At 38.0% G+C, this 18,625-nt stretch overlaps 1 protein-coding gene and 1 long non-coding RNA gene across 2 annotated transcripts in view; one reads left to right on the plus strand and one right to left on the minus strand.

Moving 5' to 3' along the window:
* The window catches only part of COLEC10 (collectin subfamily member 10), a 145,484-nt gene that overhangs the window by 49,575 nt on the left and 77,284 nt on the right, over positions 1-18,625 (plus strand). The gene's annotated exons all lie outside the window — the stretch shown is intronic.
* Positions 1-18,625, minus strand: part of LOC144330629 (uncharacterized) — a 60,807-nt gene that overhangs the window by 33,282 nt on the left and 8,900 nt on the right. The window lies entirely within an intron of this gene.

Consider the following 18,625-nt stretch of genomic DNA (forward strand, 5'->3'; position numbering starts at 1 on the left):
TCCATGGGATCTGTAGTGATGTTCCTTTTTCATTTCTGATATTAGTAATTTGTGTCCTTTCTCATTCTTCATAGTTAGGCTAGCTAGAAGCTTATTGATTGTATTGACGTATTCAAAGTCTCAACTTTTGGTTGTGATGATTTCCCTATTAATATTTTGTTTTCAATTTTGTTAATTTCTGATCTAATGTTTCTTTACGTCTGTTAACTCTAGATTTATTTCGCTGTTCTTTTTTTTTTCTAGTTTTCTAAGGTGGAAGCTTAGATGATTGAGTTTAGATCTTTCTTTTTTTCTATTATGTGCATTCAATACTATTATTTTCCTTCTAAGCACTGCTTTTGTGGCATTCCATGAACTGAATTTTGACATGTTGTGTTTTTACTTTCATTTAATTTAAAATATTTTTAAATCTCTATAGACATTTCTTCTTTGACCCATATGTTATTTAGAAGTGCATTGTTTAGTCTCCACATATTTTGGATTTTTTTCAGTTATCTTTCTATTATTGATTTCTAGTTTCATTCCACTGTGGTTTGAAAGCAGACATTGCATGATGTCTACTCTTTAAATGTGGTCAAGTATATTTTATTGCACAGAATGCAGTTTATCTTGGTGAATGTTACAAGTGAGCTTGAGAAGAACGTGTATTCTGCTCTTTTTGGATGAAGTAGTCTCTAGATGTCAATTATACTCAGTTGATTGATAGTGTGGTTGAGTTCAATTCAATGTCCTTATACTATGTCCTTACTGATTTTCTGCTTCTTGTATCTGTTCATTTCTGATAAAGAGGTATTGAAGTCTTCAACCATAATAGTGGATTAATCAATTTCTTCTTGATGTTTTATTACATCAAGTATTTTGTGGCAGTGTGGTTAGGCATATACATATTAAGTATTGTTATGTCTTTAAAAATTGATCAATTTTTCATTATGTAGTGCTCTTCCTTATCCCTGATTACTCTCCCTGCTTTAAAGTCTTGTTTGTCTGGAATTCATGTAGCTACTCCTGCTTTATTTTGATTAGTATTAGCATGATATATCTTTCTCCATCCATTTACTTTTAATCTTTATGTATCTTTATGCCTAATGTTTGCAATATACGTTTACAACTAATCCAAGCCCCCCCTTTTTATATACTTTAAGTTCTAGGGTACATGTGCACAATGTGCAGGTTTGTTACATATGTATACATGTGTCATGTTGGTGTGCTGCACCCATTAACTCATCATTTACATTAGGTATATCTCCTAATGCTATCCCTCCCCCCTACCCCCTCCCCACAATAGGACCCGGTGTGTGATGCTCCCCTTCCCATGTCCAAGTGAACTCATTGTTCAATTCCCACCTATGAGTGAGAACATGAGGTATTTGGTTTTCTGTTCTTGCGATAGTTTGCTGAGAATGATGGTTTCCAGGTTCATCCAATCCAAGCCCATTTTAAAGCAATAATGTATTGTTTCACGGGTAGTGCAAACACCTTATCATAACAAAATAATTTTAATCTCTCCCTTCCCTTTCTGTATTATTGCTCTCATTTATATTATTCATACACAAACACATACACACACACAGATATACACACACATTCAAATACATTGCTGCTATTATATTCTGAATGACTGTTATCCGTAAGATCAATTAAGAATAAGAAAAATTAAAGCTTACATTTTATCTTCACTTATTCTTTTTCTGATGCTATTATTTTATGTAGAATTAAGTTTCTGACCTACTTCATTTACCTTTTCTTTAAAGAATTTCTTTTAACATTTCTTGCAAGGTAGCTCTACTGGCATCAAATTCCTTCAATTTTTTTGTTTGTTTGTTTCAGAAAGTCTTTATTTCTCCTTCACTTTTGCAGAATAGTTTCACAGGGTACAGAATTCTAGATAGGTAGGATTTTTCCCCCTCAGTACTAAACACTTTACTCTTTCCTTGTTTGCATGATTTCTGAGGAGAAGCTGGATATAATTCTTAGCCTCTATAGGTAAACCAGTTTTCTTTCTTTTTTTTTTTTTTGCAATGTTTAGAACATTTTATTAAAGTACAAAATTGTTGGAATTTAGCTATTAGAAAGATATAGTAAATATTTACAAAAACATTGATAACATCACTCAAGTCACACACATGTAACAATGTAGACAGGTCTTAACAAAGTTTACAAATTGAAATTATGGAGATTTCCCAAAATGTATCTAATAGCTCATTGCTGAGCATGGTTATCAATATAACATTTAAGATCTTGGAGCAAATGTTGTCCCTGAGTCTTCTGCAATCCAGTGCCCCTTAGAAATTGGTTTCTTTCTTTGGGAGATTCAGACTCAGAGGCAGTCAGAGGGGACAGGTGAAGAGCTGAAATAATCACATAGCTAGGCCAGTTTTCTTTTTGTTTTTCTGGCTTCATTCAAAATTTTTTCTTCATCTTTTATTGTCTGAAGTTTGAATACAACATCCCAGATGTAGTTTTTGTTTGTTTGCTTGACATTTATCCTCCTTGGTTTCTCTGAACTTCCTAAACCTGTAGTTTAGTGTCTGATAATAATTTGGGGGAAATTATCAAATATTTTATCTGTTCTTTTCTCTCTTATCCTTTGGGTATATCCATTACAGATGTGTTACACCTTTTGTAGTTGTCTCACAATTCTTGTACATTCTGCTCTGGTTTTTTGTTTGCTTGTTTTTTGCCTTTATTTGTCTTTGCTTTTCCGTTTTGGAAATATCTATTGAGATAGTCTCAAACTCAGAATTTTTTTCCTCTACTGTGTCCAGTCCATTAGTAAGTCCACCAAAGGCATTCTTTATTTATGTTACAGTATCTTATGTTACATTTATTTTTAATTCTTTCTTAGAATTTCCATCTCTCCACTTACATTGCACAACTCTTCCTGTATTTTGTTTAGTTTAACCATTAGGGCCCTTAGCATATTAATCATAGTTCTTTTTTTTAAAGAATTCCAATCTGATAACTTCAATATCCCTGCCATATCTGAGTCTGGTTTAGATGCTTTAACTGTTTCTTCAAAGTATGTTTTTGCCTTTTAGTATGCCTTCTAATTTTTTCTTGATTGCAGGGCATGATGTATTGGGTAAAAGAAATTGCTCTTAGTAGGCCTTTAGTAATGTGGTGATATGGTGGGGAGGTGAGGCATTGTGTAGGCTTCTGAGTAGGTCTCAGTCTTTTGATGAGCCTGTGTCTCTGGACTGTGAATTTCACATATGTTTCTCAAGTCCCTCCCACTGTCTGACCATTAGGTAGGACAGGATGGCTAGTGTGGGCTGGAGTATGGTGATTCTCTTCTGCCAGATCACTTAGGCACTGATAAAACCTCCACAGATAAGGCTCTGGTTGAATAGTTTCTGCTAAGGGCAGATCTTGTTAAGAAGAACAGAATTCTCTGGTGTATTTCAAAATAGTTTCTTTTCCCCTGCCTGTGCTAGAAGCATGAGGGGATTTTCTTCCATATATACTATGAGGTAAAACACAAAATGTGTTGCAACCCTGCAATGACTGGGTCATGTTGGAGTTTTTGACCTTCAAACTTGTTCGCACTGAGACTCCAGCAATATGTTGGAATTTAGGATTTTCTGCTGTGCTGGTTCCTGTGAAGGTTTCTGCTTCAGTAAGTTGTAAGGTTCTGTATTCCTCTGTCTCTCCAATTTCAGGGGCCTGTACCTAAGAAGAGAGTGGTTTTCTTCAGTGTGCTTAGGTTATAACTTCTTGTTAGGATGGAGTGGTGGCTTCCTAGTTCCTTACATGCTATGCTAGAAAATGGCCAAACTCTGCTTTTTATGCTGGTTAGACTGGTTCTAATAAAGGTAGTAATAGCAACGAACCCTAGAATATATATTGTATACCAGGTAGTGATTGAATCCTCACAACCAACTTATAATATAGGTATGCTATCATTCTGCCTTTTACAAAGGAGGAAACTGGGCTTTTTATTTTTATCTTTAAGTTCTGGGATACATGTGCAGAACATGCAGGATTGTCACACAGGTATACATGTGCCATGGTAGTTTGCTGCACCTATCAACCTGTCATCTAAGTTTTAAGCCGCGCATGCATTAGCTGTTTGTCCTAATGCTCTCACTTCCCTTGCCCCCAACCCCCTGACAGGGCCAAGGGTGTGATATTCCCCTCCCTGTCTCCATGTGTTCTCATTGTTCACCTTCCACTTATTAGTGAGAACATGCAGTGTTTGGTTTTCTGTTCCTGTGCTAGTTTGCTAGAATGATGGCTTCCAGTTTCATCCGTGTTCCTGCAGAGGACATGAACTCATCCTTTTTATGGCTGCATAGTATTCCACAGTATATATGTGCCACATTTTCTTTATCCAGTCTATCACTGATAGGCATTTGGGTTGGTTCCAAGTCTTTGCTATTGTAAATAGTGCTGCAATAAACATATGTGTACATGTGTCTTTATAGTACAATGATTTATAATCTTTTGGGTATATACTCAGTAATGGGATTGCTGGGTCAAATGTTATTTCTGGTTCTAGATCCTTGAGAAATTACCACACTGTCTTCCACAGTGGTTGAACTAATTTACACTCCCACCAACAGTGTAAAATCATTTCTATTTCTCCACAGCCTTGCCAGCATCTGTTGTTTCCTGATTTTTTGTTTTGTTTGTTTTGTTTGTTTGTTTGTTTGAGACAGAGTCTTGCTCGGTCACGAGGCTGGAGTGCAGTGACGCAACCTCAGCTCACTGCAACCTCCGCCTCCTGGGTTCAAGCAATTCTCCTGCCTCAGCCTTCTGAGTAGATAGGACTACAGGTGCCCACCCCCATGCCCAGCTAATTCTTGTATTTTTTGTAGAGATGGGGTTTCACCATGTTGGCCAGGATGGTCTGATCTCTTGATCTTGTGATCTGCCTGCCTTGGGCTCCCAAAATGCTGGGATTACAGGGGTGAACCACCTAGCCTGGCTGTTGCCTGGCTTTTTAATAATGGCCATTCTAACTGGTGTGAAATGGTATCTCATTGTGGTTTTGATTTGCATTTCTCTAATGACCATTGATGACAAGCTTTTTTTCATATGGGAAACTGGAACTTTTTACAAATGAGGAAACTGAAGCATAGAATGACTAACTAACATATCCGAGGATATATTGCTAGGGATTAGTAGAATTGATATCTGAATCCAGGGCATGTGGTTCCAGAAACTGTGAGCTTAACCACTATACTCTACTACTGGGTTTGGAGAGTAAGTTTAGCAACTCTTAATTATAAGACAATAACCTACCAAGAAAATGATACCCTTCGGTGATGAGCAATTTAAGCAGGTAATTGTTTTCAAGACTACAGTAATGACAGCTCCTTGCATTTTTAGAGAGCCAGATAGTAAGAAGATTCCATACCAGCTCTTACTTATTGGTGGTGCTTGAAGCATTGTGTTGAGAATGATTCTGAGGCTTAAACCCAGCTCTGTGGGAATAAGTGCAAGGACTGACTAGCCATGTCTTCCACAAGTACCTGTGATTGAGGAACACAGCGTATTGACTAACTTCTTATTGAGAGCTGTATTTTGGAAATTGCTGTCATGTATCACTTCTTCCAGAGTTATCTCTTTGGAGCTCCTTCATCACTATGCATACCACTATGATTTTAAATAATTAATTGTGTAAATATCTATGGTGTTTTTCTTACTCTTAATCTTGAAGTCACAAACCTCATGTATCTGGGTAACCTAACTGTTCAGCATGACACAAATTCTGGCCCATAGTAGGACTCAATAAATAATTATTAAACAATGTATAGCTAAAAATAACTTCATAAGTGTTATTAGCTGTTTAAGAAGTCTGAGAATTCTGTGAAAACCACCTTGAGGGAGGGCAAGACTTGGCATCAAATTCACGAGTTTTCCTCTGGGCTAGATCTTATTTCTAAAATGTAAATGACTTACCCCATAGCCACTGGGAATTTTCAAAACCATTACTATTCTAGGCGGGGACAAAAGACTTCTAAAGTTGCTCCCAGTAGCTGACATACTGTACTTTGTTTGGAATTAAACTCTGCCTGTATTTCCTGCAAACTTCATTAGTTCCCTACAGACATGAAAAGAAACAGTTTGCACTGAGCCATCTTACCGGGAGACCTTTACTGAAAGTGTCCTGAAGAAGAAATTATTCTTCACCCCTAGGGTCACTTGGTAGCTAAAACAGACTCCTCTTTTTTCTTCCAATCTGTTCTACTTCACTGACTCCTTTTTCTGTGTGTTCTTAAAGGTATTGCCTTATTTACTTTGATGGTTTCTCAACTAATCGAATACAGCAGTGAGTTCTTTCTTTCTGGACTCTTTTGGATGTTTCTACTACCCCAAGGGGAAAGGTTCCCATCAGACAGCTTGACTTTGAGATGCTTGCTTATTGAAACTACTTTAAGAGTTATTGCTATTTACAGGGCTGTTAAAAGTTTGCACATTTGGCTAAACTATACAAAATAAATTGATGCCTGCTTTGGCTTTTGCCAATGGCAATCCTAACTTATGTATAGGGGAATAGTTTCTGAAAACAAAAACTGGATATGTCTTGTGACTTGATTTTTAGGTTGATGTGTAATCAGATCCTAATATGATTTTTTAATCTATGGAATCACCTGTCAATGAAGAATATAATACAAATTATAAAGTCCAAATCATGTAGAAACATTACTGGAAATAAAGAAGTAATTGTCTCAGAACCAAATTCTTGCCTTTAGCATGGAGATGATGTGATTCTGACTCCATAGGTAGTAAATCTTTTCTAATTATTTAATGTGTGCATACACATCCCCCCAGTACCCAGGGAAATCTTCCATAACTGGTTACAGTGGTATACAATCTTCTGTTACCCTCTTTCTTCCATTCCCATTTTCATATGCTCAAAACCTTTTTGTCAATATAAGGATTTTGTTTGAAAAAGCCATAAAAATCTAAGAAAAGATGCCTACTATCTTCCCCTTCTGCACAGTTATTCGCATCCAACAACTCCCAGAGCTCAGGATTTTCTAAGCTTCTATGTTTAGCATGTTGTATGTGTAATGAATCATAGTGTCCACCTGTAAGTGTCATAAACAGATGGTATAAATATGCTTGCACACTGTGACTCAAAACACATCTCCAGTTTTAGCTTGAGTTGAAACAATATTCACAGTTCCAAGAAACCTGTGGCTTGCAACTTCAGGGTCAGTGGGAGGAGAATACCGGAAAACTGGAAGCCTGTGTTCTCTGTTGCCTGTCAGTGCAGTCTGTATTGAAGAAACCCAGGAGGAAGGGAAGGGAGGGATAGTGAAGGAAAACCTGTTTTCCACGTGCTCTTGAAGCCAATCATTTTGAAGATGCTTGAGAAATCTGTCTTTGGATCCTATGGGAGTGGGTGGTTTCACTCATGGTCTTCCCTCTTCCTGGAATGTCCTTTCCTTCTTTCCACACCATGCCCCCACCACCCCACTTCCATTTTTCCCTGATTGTCTACAGTCATCTGCCAGGTTTCAACCTCAAAGTCTTTTCCTGTGTGAGGTCTTCCTAGCCCACAGACCAGGTAAGAGGCCTCTGCTCTCTGCATCCATGACACACCACTGAACCTCCCCAACTCCTTACTCTAACCAGATTCCACTGCGATTGCATTTTTAATGCATGCCCTTCTCACGACAGTGTGAATCCACTAGGGGAGGAATTGCCGTCTCATCTGATGGTGTATGCCCAGTATGGAACACAGCATCTAGCACTTAATAAATATTGTTCACTTGAAGGCCTATCCCAATAAACAATTGATAAAGCTAAACAGCCTAGTTAAAATTTCAATGTGATGTCATCTGGCTTCATGAAGGTGACAAGAATTTACTTTTGAAGAAAAACAGTACACAAGTTTACATTTGATTCTGGGGCATTTCATTCATTTCTCAATATTTCTCTCACACAAGGTCCAGATCCTGCATCCTCTCCTCTTTGAAGTTCTGTCTGATTTCCCTGGGCAAGCAGTAGCTTTCCCATGTATGATCACACAGGGCTTATTCATAGCCTGGCCTTTGTCTTTCCCCTCATTTTATCCTGGTCTACTAGGTCCTTAGACAGTCAAGATTGTGAACTGGGTTTCTGCTGCTTCTGCCTCATTTTATGGTCCCTAGGGCCTAGCATATTGCTTAGCATAGGGAAGGCACTCATATTTGCTGAAATGATTGAAATGGTGGTGAGAAAAATAGAACATCTATTCATTTAACCACCATTAAATAAATATTTATTGTGAGCCCAACTGTTTACCAGGTACTGTTTTAGGTGCTTAGAATACATCAATAAAATATTCCCTATTCAAATAAACATTTTGGAAGTTTTTGCCTTTTCCAAAAACTAAAGAAATGGTTTCCAGGTTTGTTTTGTAACTGTGGTTACCTAGTAGATGTACACAGACACTTAGTACATAAGGTTGCTGAGTACTGGGATTAAATTTTAAGGTTCTGATTAAGAGTCAAGCTTAGTAGTATCCTGCCAGTTATGGATGAACTTAGTACCCTGAAGATGTATTCAATGGGAAAAGATAGGAAGTAGCTAACTGAGTAAATAATTTCTATGGTTACCTGGTATTATCAAGGACACAAATATCTGTGTGATGGTGAAGGTTCCACTTACTTTTTAAATTATAAGTGTCTTAAAATGTCCTGTCAGTGTTGAATCAGTTCCTAAAATTGTGCTAAATTAAATTTGATCATTTACAAAGTGCCTAGTTCTTCTTAAGAAAATAACTCCTTTTATTATGCTATATTTAAATGTATCTAAAAATGGATTTTATGTGTGTTAGAATCATTAAAAATACACATGAATTTCATGCTGTGCAATATTTATCTATTCTAATGATGCTACTTTAGTTGAAGAGTGATTAAACATGTAGGACTTGCTCATTATCAGTCATTTCGATATTGTAGATGATATATGGAATATAGAAATTGATGTCAGTTATTATTCACTGACACACTTCATTTGCAAGCCAGTAAGCAACATTTTAAGGAGCAAACATTCAATGTTAATTGAAAAGCCAATAAAATTCAGAGAGAGAGAATTTTGTGTCTTCTATTTCCCTAATTTTAGAAGCAGCCTCAATTTAAATCCATAGTGTTAGCCCCCAATTTGTATTATTTTATGGAAAGGCAGAAGGTGATTTTTTATTCTTCTGGCATGTGAAAAGTCATGTAGCAAATTATTTCCAGATTTATGCTAACATGACTTAACATTTCTTAAAGGGCTCTGTAGCACCGCAGACTTCATAAACAGGTCCTCTTGTTTATCATAGAACTTTACTCCCCGCAGATGAACTACAGCAACAATTATGCCCAACACAGGGACTGTCTCATGCAGTTTAGGAGCAGAGAATGCATGTCCTCTACAATCAGTGCAGTAGGAGCTGGTAGGAATTACTACTGCCGGTAGAGGTCAAAGGCTTTCCTGGGGAGAGGAATGGAATAGACAGTGTTTCATCCTGAATGAGCGTGCATCTTGGGTTAAGGCCTTAGAGCCCTATGAACTTACTGAGCAATACCACTTTTGCTCTTGGGAAAAGCCATTCTTGGCAGCACTGTTAAATAGAGGAATGTTCATCTGTGGCACAATATCTCTTTCTAGATCCATCAATTCCAACAAGAAGAAACAAGCCTGGCCCTCGTAGTAAAAATATGACTACAGTCGAAATCTGAAACCAGTTTTGAGCTTGGCTCTGTCATTTATTAATGGTATGACATGGGGGAAATTAGTAAAGCTCCTTGTGACAATATGTTCCTCTGTACAATGCAGCCAACATCATTCACAGATTTTCTGTAATGATTACATATAAGTGAATGCATATGAAACAGGTCAACAGAAAAGCCATCTCTACACTTGTTAGACAACATAATTATTACCCATAAAGCTGGCCTTAGGGAAAAAGTTGTCAAGACCATTTTATAATTAGTAGCCTTTCCTCTAGCAATCCTCTTACTCAAATGCCAAGATTCCTCTAGCCTCTCTGCCAGTAACATCAAAATACAATATCTTGATATTTTAGGGAAAAAATGAAAGCTGTAACTGTCAGGACTGTTACAGAACTATCAAAAGTATATTAAATCAGCTACATAAATTGTGAAAAGAATCTGGATTCTACGTGTTCTGTGATAGTTTAAACACAGGCCAGCTCATTTAAGGAGGGCAAAATAAAAAACAAAGGGACTGAGCACCCTCTCTTAAGGAGACAGGCCACTCCCATAGTCAAGTATTTGTGCCTCTTAATTCTTTGTTTATTTCTTGATAAATCTGTGATGAATGAAGCACCAAAGATTTTTTAAAAGGTAGGGGAAATGTATGTTAGCATTACATAAAAATGACCTCGATACTAAGCAGGAGAAACTGCCAAAAGTAGGGAAGATAAAAAAAGGAGAGCTAATCATTTGTGTCTTGTAATGATGTTAGGAAAGGCTACTTATTTTTTTCACACCCCACATCCAATCTCCCAGGAAATTATGTTGACTTTTTTTTCAAAATAGATCTAGAAAGTGACCAGTGACTTTTTCCCACCTCCTCTTCTACCACTGTTGTATGAAGGACACTCACCTCTCACCTGGATGGTTGCAGGAGCCTCCTAACCTCTACTCTTCTTGCATAATACCGAGTCCTCCCCACTGGCTGCCTCTCCAGCTCAGTCGTCACAGTAATCCTTTTAAAATGTAAGCCAGGTCAGGTTCTTCTTCTGTTAAAAACCCTCCAGTAGCTGCCATCTCACTCAAAGTAAACGCCAAGATCTTGAAAATCTGCCCAAGGCCCTCCATACCCCACTTTTCCAACCTCTCTGACATCATTTCCTATTAATCTTCCTGTGGCTCAGTCTGGGCTCCTTGATCTTCCTCTTACTCAACAGGCACCTCCTGCCAGAGAGTCTTTGCACTGCTTAATTACTCCACTGGAAGCAACTGTGGTAATTCATGGTCTATCCCAGATATACACATGGTTTATATCTCTCTTGTTTCAAGGCTTTGCTTAAATACTATCCTCTCAATCAAGCTTATGCTGACCACCGTATTTAACCTTGCACATTGTCTGTCACTCCCTGCTTTCTGATTTTACTTATGCTTGTCTATTTTTTCTGTAGCTTGTATCACTGTTTCATATTCCACAAAATTTGCTTATTTATTATATTTACTATTTATTGTTCATCCTTTACTCATTCCCCCAATATAGAGTCCAAGAATGAAAGGATTTATGTCTATTTGTTTCACATATGTATCTCATTTGTAGAATATTAAATATGTGATAGCCCTTGGATATTTTTGAGAGTGACAATTTCAAGAGAAACCTTAGAAGCACAGAGCCTGGTATACAGTACTTTTAATATGGAAAAAGGCAGAGGGATACACGCTATTGAAAGAGAAATGAAATCAACAGAACTAAAACTTTGTTCTGAAGACTTATTTTAACCTCTAGTTTCTAAACACATTAATCGCAGTAACTGTTCATCTTAGTTGTTTCTTGGTGATTTCTCTGAAATTTAAAAAATATTCTGGGCCGGGCGTGGTGGCTCAAGCCTGTAATCCCAGCACTTTGGGAGGCCGAGGCGGGCGGATCACAAGGTCAGGAGATCGAGACCACAGTGAAACCCCGTCTCTACTAAAAATACAAAAAAAAAAAAATTAGCCGGGCGCGGTGGTGGGCGCCTGTAGTCCCAGCTACTCAGGAGGCTGAGGCAGGAGAATGGCGTGAACCCAGGAGGCGGAGCTTGCAGCGAGCCGAGATCGCGCCACTGCACTCCAGCCTGGGCAGCAGCGTGAGACTCCGTCTCAAAAAAAAAAAAAAAAATTCTGATTTTAAATTTTAGTTATGTTGAAAGAGTGAATAACAGTTAGTGAAACAGAACAATGACATTGTTTCTGTTATAGTTTTTAATGTCCATCATTAAATGTTTCAGTCAAAAGCAACATTCAGTCTCTATTTATTTTTCAGTCAACTTATTTGCTGACAATGCATTCTATGAAAACTACAATTGTACACCATCATTTGAAATCAGAGGAATAGATTTTTTTTAAATGGGCAAAAGCAGGTTTTTTAATGGTGCAAAAGCAGCTGTTTTGGTTTTAGAAGGGTGCATGGCAGTCCTGTATACCAGCTGCTTTTGTCCAGAGACAAGCATTGCAAATCAAAACCTCATGTGCCTGTATATTCCTTCTACATCGTTCCGTTTGGCAGATACATGTTTACATGCCAATGTAATACGGGCGGGGAGGTAAAGAGTATAGGATACAGTTTAGATATTACATTTGCAGTGTTCTCAGTTTTTCAGTCTTTCATTTAAAAAAAGCGCCTTCAACTTTGTGTTTCCACTCCTCTGGTTGGGTAGGAGGTGGCAGTATGCTTTTGGTGAAAGACAAAGTTGATGAGTACATAGATGGGTACCTTGAAGACAGACAAAGTTGATGGATACCATTCGTAGAACATTCCTTGAGGCCTTTGATCTTGCCTTTTTTTAAGAAAGCTTTTAAGGATTGGGAAAAGTGGAAGTGGAATAAAATAGGAAAAAATGTACTTTAAAATTATTTTTAGAGATTCCCTAGTGACAAGAACTAATGAGATTTTAGTAGTTTTCTTATAGTGAGTCCCTTATAATGCATAAGTTGTATATATGACCTCAGATGAGAATGGGTTCATGGAGCATCTCGGGATGCCAAACACTGATTTTCAAGACCCGGTCCTCATGGTAGAATCATTCCCCACCAACACACATACACACATACATATGCATACATGTATGCACATATAGGCACACATGCACACACACCACATATCTATGACAGTGTGCAGCCACCTGCCTTTGAGGGCAGTGGGCAGAGGACCGTTCACTGAATGTTCAGATGACATGAAACTTCTACTCTTCTTATATAATACCCAAGAGGAGGTGCCATATTAAAGACTGGATACTTTTTTTTTTCACTTTTGCCAGAAACATGAAGGCCTCAGGAGAAGTCATCTGATTTACAGAAAGAGAATAATATGATGTTCCTTGCTTCCAAGTTTTGCAGAATAAAAGTTACATCTGATATAAATGGTTCAAAGGCAATTGAAAGGGGATTTAGGATTTATTGACTTAGAGTTCTCATATGACTCTTTTTTTAAACCAGAAGAGATCCGGGCAAGAAAATAGACCTGTAATTCCCTCCACCCAGTTACAATGAGCTGGGAATTTACATGGATTGTCATAACTAACAAAAAGATCCCACTTTCTGTAAGACATTCATATAATTCTAGTAACACATATTTGTGTCTACACAGTACCATTTTTCAGAGCTTGGCCTCCAGCTCAAATCTATAGTCTATTTCTTCCAGAATGTTGAAATTGACTGCAAGGTCATGCATTTGATCTTTGCTTTCTAAAACTAAATGGAAAGAAAGTGATACTGAAGAATCTGGCAATTCAATCCACTGAGTGGAAAATCTGAAATGTTCCAGTCTTCAACATTTGCTTTTAGACTTACCGCGGAGATTATTTTTTAAAGCCTTAGCTGCTATTGCCTCTATTACATAATGCTTGGTACTGCACTCTGCTAAGAATAAACAAGCACAGAGGAGCACCAGTATTTCAAAAATGGATTCTGTGCTCTGTGGGTTCGTGGGAAACACTCTCTGTGGTTAATTCCCCTGGGCCACCCACCCCTGTGGCCTTAGGTCAGGAACTTCTTACCTGAAACAGTTCCTGGTGTTCTTCATAGTGTAATGGCAGGGCAAGCTTTAAGAAAAACCTTGGTCTTCAAAAAATTTTCAGTGCGGACACCAGGCACAAAGTGACTAAGCACGAGGCTTGACCACATCACAGTGTGGGATTTGAGAATTCCCTTTTGGGAACCTCCAGTTCTTGAGAAAGGAGAAGATATGCTGTAAATGGGTTGAGATGTTTTCTAAGGATTTATTGGAACCATATTGCTCTAAGTTCTCTGTGTACATGCAGCAGGTATAGCCCCAATTTTACCTTGACAAATAAGGAATGTTAGAAAACATCAAGACTCCATTCGGGCTTTCTTGAAAGCCAGGATTATTGACGGCATAATTTTCAATCACACTTCATCTCTAGATTCTCTCTGTAACACAGCAATTTAGTTTATGCCTGCATCATGTCACATCAACAACTCACTTGGATTGCTCATATGTTCCTATCACCAAAGCCATTGAACTCTTTTTAGTTTTCTTCAATTTAATCTTTTCTCAATACTTGATGTGATTGACTAGTTTCTGTTTCTTGAAACTTTCTCCTCCCTTGACTTTCACAGTAACTGGTTCAACATTTTCCCAGTTCTTTTCATTTTAAGTAAATTTTTATTGAATGGCTATCCTGTATTATGAATTAATACAAAAAGTAGGAGTCATAATTTGTCCATTTATGAATAATTTTTGCAGTACTGGGCATTGCCCTAAGTTCTTTGATTTTGGGAAGCTACATAGAAAAGTGTTTAAAACCATGACAAAGCCAGTCATGGTGGCTCATGCCTGTAATAGCACTTTGGGAGACCAAGACCAAGGATTGCTTGAGGCCAGGAGTTTGAGACCAGCCTGGGCAACATAGGAAGACCTCATCTCCACTAAGAAATAAAATAATAAAATTAACTACCCAATTATGGTGGCATGTGCCTACAATCCCAGCTACTTGGGAGGCTCAGACAGGAGAAGTGCTTGAGTTCAGGAGGTTGAGGCTGCAGAGCAAGACCCTATCTCAAAACAAAAACAACCATGGCTTTAGCTCTATACAATAAGTACATCTGGATTCAAATGCTAGCTCTGCCATTTGGTGGCTCTTAAGGATAGGATTCTCAGAGAACAGACTCTGAACATGGGAATCAGTTTTTAGGATGTTTACTAAACAGTGCTGTTGAGATCAACACCTGTGGGGGTGAGGGAAGAAAGCAAGTTTGGGCAAAAAGAGAAATTGGCTGTGGGAACATCCAACAAAGCCAATCTTATGAGGATGTCTGAAGCTAGGATAAGCTTTCAGAGTTGTCTGAAGCTGAAGAGAGAAAGCCATACCTTTGCAAACTTGCATCTATCAAGTTTTGGCTGTAGGCTGCCCCTGGGAAGGGCAGCATGACTTTGGGCAATGTGACTTATCCTAATGAGGCTGATTGCTGTGGGCTGAAGGCAGGAGCACTGCCAGATATCAGAGAAATATGTTGTGGTCCTAAAGGGAGTCTGGGTTGAGTGTCACACCTTGGGATGGATGCTTGATATCCTTGGAAAAATTATTTAATATTTCTGTGCTTCACTTTCCACTGCTATAAAACAGAAATAATAATAGTATGTATCACATGGTTTGTTTTTATTGCTTAGAACAATATCTATCATATAGTAAGTGCCTAATCAGTTGTATTATTTCTTAGTCACTCAAGACACCTGGGAAAATAAGAGGGTGCATGGAGATAAGTTCAACAGATTTCCAAGATATAACCTTGGACTTTTCCTAGACTGATGCCCACATTTGATTCATGCATTTTATTAAGTTTTTCTTTTAAATATCTTTCATATTTATGACCCGTCTCTAGTCTCAATGATATTCCCCTAGTTCAGATCCTTGTATGCTGTCATCAGGATTATGTCTTTATTTATTTTTCTTTCTTCCTTCCAAATAATCCTTTGTAAATAGCTAGTGATCTTTTATGGAAATTTAAATCCAGTCATCAGTTTCCTCCTTAAAAGTCCACAGCCAATAAGACAAAGTACACATTTGCTTTTCAGAGGGACAGCAATTTTGTCTTTTGCCTCTTCCTTATATGTAGCTAATTCTCCAGCAACAGCTAATTATTTTGAACTCATCAGACTTTTGCATTGCTCTGGGACCTTGACCAATTGTTTTGTCAGTTTAACTTCTCTCCACAGTTAAAATATCTTCTTTTCTATGAACCTTTCTCTGACTATGTCTTTGAGTGCACTAACACCTTCAGATGTTCATTTCATTGGCTGTGGAAGAATTACTCGGTCTCTCCTCGATGCTACCTTGCCTCTTCTATTCAAATTTTGGCTAAAACACTTAACAACTTGTATTATAATGTGGTTCATTGAACTCTGGAATTGGACATTTCTGGGTTTAAATCATAACTCAGTTCATATTAGTGTAGTAGCCTTATTGCCTGATTGCACCCTTAATTTTCTCAGCTTACCTTGAAGGATCTGTGTCAGGATTAAATGAGAGAATGCATTCAAAATTCACAAAGCATGTACTCAGTTCTTAGCAGATATAAGTGTTATTGTATTCATCTGCTTGTCTCCCCAATTTAGTACAAGGTCCTCAGGAGAAGGAGCCTTGTCTTATACATCTTTGTTTCTTGGCATCTTAGAAGTGTGTCTAGCATATTAAATGAATAACTGCTAGATAAATGGCTAAGGAAAGATTTGATACACATCATATATCATATTGAAATTGCACAGGAGTATAAAGGACAGACTTTTGGAAAAAGTGAAATGTCAAGTGTAAAAGACACCTAAATGTATTGTATTAGTTTGTTTACATGCTGCTTATAAAGACATACCTGAGACTAGGAATAAAAAGAGGTTTAATTGGATTTAACAGTTCCATATGGCTGGGGAGGCCTCAGAATCATGGCAGGAGGTGAAAGTAGCAGCAAGAGAAAATGAGGAAGAAGCCAAAGCGGAAACCCCTAATAAACCCATCAGATCTCGTGAGACTTATTCACTATCAGAAGAATTGCACGGGAAAGACCAGCCACCATCATTCAATCACCTCCCCCTGAGTCCCTCCCACAACAGGTGGGAATTCTGGGAGATACAATTCAAGTTGAGATTTGGGTGGGAACACAGCCAAACCATATCCTGTAAAGGGTTATTATATCTTTTCCAAATGAAAATGCTCCATAATCTATGTGAAGGCTGTTTCAAAGGTTAATTAATAGGTGGTCATGTCACCTTAGGTAGGTAAACATTATTTTCCCTTGCTGACAAGAATAAAAATCACTATGGCTAGTTAACAGTAGTAACTAGTAATTAATGGTACTTGTTCATCCCTTTATTCATTACTTTATTCAACAATTATGTGTTGAGCATCTACTACATGTTAATGGTGCTAGATGCAAGTAATTCAAAGATGAACAAAGGCAAATGTGGATCCAGCTCTCACAAAATCTGCGGTCACTAGGGGGATGACTGTTACAGCACTGAGCAATGACAGTCAGTGGGGTAAGTCCTTTCACAGGGAATGTGCAGCATGTAACAGGGGCACCTCACTAGCTGGAGGGAGTCATGCCACAGTGGTTCAGAGCACAGAGTTCCCAAAGGGATTTCTAATCTGTATTAAGCCTTTAGACTTTATGCAAAGGTAATGTGAGGGTTGAAGCAGGAGGAACTTAATTAGTGTGGGAGTAACATCATCAGGTTTTCATTTTGCAAAGACCACTCTGACTTCTGTGTGGATATTAGATTATAAAATGGCAAAAACTGAAGCCATCACAATCATCTGGGAGACGATCAGCAATGCGGACCATCAAGTCTTCGGTCTCTGAATCTGGATCTCCATTCACTATTTCTTTGTCTTTCAAGGCATGAGTATTATGCTATATGATAATAGGAGATAATAGGAGCCAGGACCATAGGTATTATGATAATAAGGGCTATGTGATTACATACAGACACACACACACACACACACACACACACACACACACACACACACAAAGTGTAAAGAAAACTATTGGAGTCATCTTGTTCATCACACTCACGTTTAGATGGAGCAGTTTTGCCTCACAAAGGTGGGTATCTCACCTAATAAAGTCCCTCTCATTGGGTCTAATTTATGTGCTTTGGGTTATAACCATCCTGAGGGCAATGGAAAAGAAATAGGGACCTGTTCCCTAGTTTCAAGGAACTTTTAATCTCATTGAAGAACACAAATAGCTCTATATAAAGTGACTTGAAGTCAAGAATAAAGAATAAATATAAGACAAATTGTGTTTCTACTACTTTAAGCATTCTCCATGCCCTTGTAAATTTATGGGAAATCTTTGTGATCCCTTTAGTTCTAAACAAGCCTATATAAAACCATAGTTAGCAGCATGGGTTGAACAGGAAGCCTACTGTTATAATGTCTCAAGAAATTCTAAAGTTGCCTCCTTAAGTATATATGCATGTAGTTTGCAGGAATAGGGATGGAGTAGGAAAATGTCCCTACTCATCCTCCTTTGGCCTGTCCCAGCAGAGCCGAAGTCCCCTGCAGATTATTAGTTGCCTGGAACCACCTATCTCCCTCTTTGTTATGGAAAGGTGTAAAAGAGTAAAGTCATGTGGTTGGGTACTACGGAAATATCTTAATTGTGGTCATCAATTGTAAAAGACTTCTATAGGAATATCAGGTATGTAGATTGGGGGCATTATGTTTTTACTCCAATAAGAATGTATTTTTAAGCCATAGATAGTTTTCAATATTTAATAGTATATCACTAATATTTCAATGTTTATAATATAACAAATGTTTTTAAATTAAAAATATACTTTAGTCCACAGTATAAAAGTGTGTTGGTGTGGCCAGGTATGGTGATTCATGCCTGTAATCCCAGCACTGTGGGAGGCTGAGGTGGGAAGATCACTTGAGGTCAGGAGTTCAAGACCAGCCTGGCCAATATGGTGAAACCCCATCTCTACTAAAAGT

Source organism: Macaca mulatta, chromosome 8 (assembly GCF_049350105.2).
Source record: "Macaca mulatta isolate MMU2019108-1 chromosome 8, T2T-MMU8v2.0, whole genome shotgun sequence".
In the NCBI taxonomy this organism is placed as follows: Eukaryota; Metazoa; Chordata; class Mammalia; order Primates; family Cercopithecidae; genus Macaca; species Macaca mulatta.